Source organism: Talpa occidentalis, unplaced genomic scaffold, assembly GCF_014898055.3.
Source record: "Talpa occidentalis isolate TD23 unplaced genomic scaffold, MPIMG_talOcc4v2.1 talOcc4.3788, whole genome shotgun sequence".
Taxonomy (NCBI): Eukaryota; Metazoa; Chordata; class Mammalia; order Eulipotyphla; family Talpidae; genus Talpa; species Talpa occidentalis.
The window spans coordinates 1-4,626 of record NW_023604060.1 but is presented as its reverse complement, the minus strand read 5'-3'; the positions used below and the strand labels follow the sequence as shown (position 1 = coordinate 4,626).

General features: G+C 39.0%; 1 pseudogene; it reads left to right on the top strand.

Annotated features, from left to right (window-relative positions):
• Positions 1–1,191: 1,191 nt before the first annotated feature.
• LOC119256679 (general transcription factor 3C polypeptide 6-like) lies at positions 1,192–2,769 on the top strand (annotated as a pseudogene).
• Positions 2,770–4,626: the final 1,857 nt, after the last annotated feature.

The following is a 4,626-nucleotide window of genomic DNA, read 5'->3' as shown; positions in this document are numbered from 1 at the left end:
GACCCTGGTCACATAATTAGCAAGCAAGAATCACAATATCTACCTGTGAGCTCAGGTGATCAGCAAACTAAAGTGCCAATATTGTCTCATTTTTTAATCTATCTCCACTATTTACTCAATTCTTATTATGTTCAGGCCCTATTGTAACATAACTTGTTTGACCTCACAACAGTATTAGAGTAGATAGATTATCATATTGCGGATGAAGATCAAGAAGAGACGCAATAAATTGGCAATGTGGAACAGAATGTGGCAGAGCAGTATGTGAACCCCTCAGTATTGCCTAAGCACCCACCTACCCTTATGTAAAGGAGTCCAGCATCTCCCTGCTGCTCTGCCAATGCAGAGCAAGAATTCTTTTCCCAAGAATCCTACTCCTTCAGTCCTGCTTCCTGGCACCAGGCTGACAAAGAACAAGTTCAGTCCTCGGTTGCCATTGGTAGTTGCTGCCACAAGATGTCACTATTGAAAGCCACTCCTGCAAAGTTGTTTCAAGTGGCATGTTGGCAGGATGCTCTTATTGGTCAGGTTCCTGTCCGGTTACAGTGAAGTCCCACTCTAGGGTTCTGAGGCTTCGCCCATTCTGTAGTTCTTACCCATGTGCTTAGATATTGCTCTTCAAATCGCTCTGGTCGTGGGGAGCACTGAACCCAATAGGACTTCTGCCCGTATTTTGTTCTAGAACAATCACTCCGACTGGTCTTTCCTTCCTAATGGTTTCTTTTTGATCCATTGGGGTTCTTTCCTACTAGGATGCAATAGGAAAGGTCATGCAAATCCACTTCACCAGGTCCCCCGACCAGTAAAATTTGGGGAAAAGACTAAGCATATGGTCTTAGTGCCTTTACATACAGGAGACACCCCATCGCTCTGCTCCCATGCAACTTGTGCAAATTGGTTCTTCTTTGACTGCTAAAGGGAGAAGCAGCATTGTTCTTCACTCTCATTCTCTCTCTCTCTCTCCCCATCTCTCCCTCACATCTCTCTCTCACTCTCTCTCGCTCACCACTCACTCTCTCTCTCTCTCTCCCTCTCATACACACACACACACACACACACACACACACACACACACACTACCCCTACTGTTTCTTTTTCCCCCGGGTGCAGGGTGTCGGTGACCCTTGTGTATGCATGCTACCTGGAGCTCTGAACAGATGTCTACTCGAGTACACTGTTGTGCCCACCAGCATGCACAAGGGCTCCATGCATCTTTTCTATGTCAAACAGGTCATTAGTAGCTCTCTCCTAAACCAGGTAAATCTTCCCACAACAGAATTTAAGCTGAGCTATGGGACAACAAGACTTTACAGAGAGTTGTGAAAAGTTTCTTTGGGAACTTATTTGAGAAGGTTGGTGAAAGTAGTTTCAATCCTGGGCAGAGAGAATCTATCATAGACACAAACCTCGTCCAACACCAATCTTCAGCAAGGGCAAGATGATGCCACAGAAAATCAGCTGTATCCTCAAGGGCAACCATGATTAGTGCATCTATATTTAGCAAATAAAAATACATGATACCCAATTAAATTTTAATTGCAGATAAGCAACAAATAAGTTTTAGGATAAGCATGCCCCATGCAATATTTGGGACATACTTTGTCTAAAGTGTTATTTATCTAAAATTCACACTTAACTGAGCATCCTATAGTTTATCCATAAACCTACCTCTTAAGCAATGACTAAAATTAACAACATAAATGACTAATATTTAACAACAATAACACATATTGACTTTTTGTTCTACTTGATAAAATGCCCCAAGAGGGCACAACATGACTTCTGTGTGTTCTTGCTAAATTTGCATAACTCAACCCGATCATGAGAAAATATCAAACAGGCTAAGTTGGGGAACACTGCAAAACACATTTTACAAAAGCATCAAAGTCATGTGCTGTCTTAAGTTGGAGGAGACTTAGGAAACTTGACTATGAAATGCAAAATGGGATCCTGAACTAGAAAAACAGCATTAAAGGGGCAACCTGTGAAACTTGAGGTGTGTAGATTCATTAATAATATTGAATCTAGAAATCATGGCGGTGGCCGCGGAGCAGTCGGGAGGACGAGGAAGGGGATGAAGAGGAGGCAGAGCAGTTGGTTCTGGTGAAATTGTCAGGAATTATTGATTCAGATTTTCTTTCAAAATGTGAAAATAAATGCAAGATTTTGGGTATTGACACTGAGAGGCCTATTCTGCAAGTGGACAGCTATGTCTTTGATGGGGAATATGAAGACACTCTTGGGACCTGTGTTACATTTGAAGAAAATGTTGAACATGAGAATACCATTATTTTTTTTATATTGAAGAAACTGAAGCACAAAGAGGTGAACAGTAGTAACACTCTCGAGGTCATACATTAGTGGATGCAGAAGGCAATAATAAAACAGTGCTAAAATATAAATGTCATACGATGAAGAAGCTCAGCATGACAAGAACTCTACTTACATAGAAGAAGGAAGGAGAAGAAAATATAGGTGGTGTGGAATGGCTGCAAATAAAGGACAATGATTTCTCCTATAGACCCAATAAGATTTGTAGCTTTCTGCATGAAAATGATGATGAAGAAGCTGTTCCTTCAGCATCAGATAAACCTTAGAATTGGAAGAGCAAGAGATTCAAATGAAAGAAAATTAAACCTAAGTTCTGAATGAGAGAATCCATCACACTTGGAATTGGAGAATTCTGCTCCTCTTATTCCTGTTCCTTCTCTTGAGATGGAAGGTTCTGTTTTTATGAATCTCAGGATACTGCTTAGAAATCACTCCTAGGTGAAATGTTTCTCAAAGCTGTGAACTTTTGATTTTTAGAATTTTTTGTATAAAATGATTGTAACTTTGAAAAAAATAATAATATGAATCTATGTTAATCTCCTGGTTCAGATCATTGTAGTGTGGGTATGTGAAATGTTACAAAAACTCCACAATCACCATCACATAGAACAAAGGAGTAAATGCATTCTCCCAAAAATCAGGAGACCGTCCCCATCAATGGAACTCAGTATTTTACTGACTATTCATTAAAATAAGACAAGAAGAGAGAAAAACAAAGATAGGAAAGAAGCTGTACAATTGTTTTCTTCACCAGTGACACAATCATTTGGGTAGATAATCCTTAAGATTATCTCACCAAGCTACTAGAACAAGAATTTGACAGAGTTGCAGCATATGGGTCAATACCCAAAAGTGAACTGTATTTCCTTATGAAATATATACCACTGGCATACAATTGGAACATGGACATACCAGCAGTCAAAAAGAAAAACCAAAATATTTAGAATAAATTAAAATCTGTATACTGAAAACCTACAAAACATCCTTGAAATATAAAAAGGCTTGAATACATAAACCATGTTTATGGACTAAAAAACTCAACATAATTGAGTCTCAACAAAATTATGTCAATTACCCCAATTAGATCTATAAATTCAATGAAATTCCTATCAAAATCCCCACAAGCTTTTTGGAGAAATTTATAAACTGACACAAAAATTATACATGGAAACGCAAACAGCTGATGAATTTGGAGGACTTAGACAACCTACTTTGAAGTTTTACTATAAAGCTATAGGAATCAGCAGAGTGGGGAACTGGCTAAGGTAGCTATGAAGATTGATGGAATGGACCCCATTACATGTATGATATGACCGACTGATTTGCAAAGGTGTCAAGATAAATTAAAGGGGGGAAGGGGACTTTTCCAACGGTGCTTTGAACAACTAGAGTCCCATTTTGGGGGGAAGAAGTTTAAAAAGAAAACCATTCAGTGCTCACCTCATACCATACACAAAAATTAATTCTGAATGGATTGTGGAATATTTATAACAACTTTACTCAAAATAGCCCAAATCTGGAACAATCCAAACCAACACAAGTAAATGGAAAAATAAAGTCTTATAGATCCAATTAATGCATTATCGCTCAGCAATAACAAGGAACTGACTACTGATTAATCCAATGACAGAGTGAATCTCAAAAACATTACACTGAGCAAAAGAAGCCAGACAAAAAAGGATGTAATGTATAATTCTACTTATATGGAGCTCTAGAAAACCTAAAGCAAATTCATTATAGCAGAAGCAGGTCAGTGGGGCTGGGCTGAGGTGGGTGATGGGATTGACTGCAAATGTTCATGAGGATAATGTCCTTTACATGGATTATGATAATGGTTATAAAGCACCGACATGTACCAAAAAGTCTTCAAACTATATATTTTCAACAGGCATATTTTAGTATACGTAAATTAGCTCAAAGTTGATTTTAAAAATTTTGCAAATATTATAGTTTTCTACTTATCCCAGCAACCTCATCCCTTAAATCTGTGATCCTCCAAATGTACAGTCACCTGGGAGGCTTGCTTAAACACTCATTGTCCAGATTGATCCCTACAGGAAGATGGGGGTGCTGGGAGTTGGCCTTTGAAACAAGCATCCTAGAAGATCACTCTTTGGAAAACTTGCCCTAAGTGGAATTTGGCATTTGATTTTTCTCCTGCATCAGAATTAATTCATGTTTATTCATCTGCCAAGCTGAGACCCCCTCAGGCCCAGCATTTCCATGAGGACTGGAAATGGCACTGAAGTTCTGCGTGGCAGGTAATGCCACCCGGATTCAGAGAGGATACCTGGG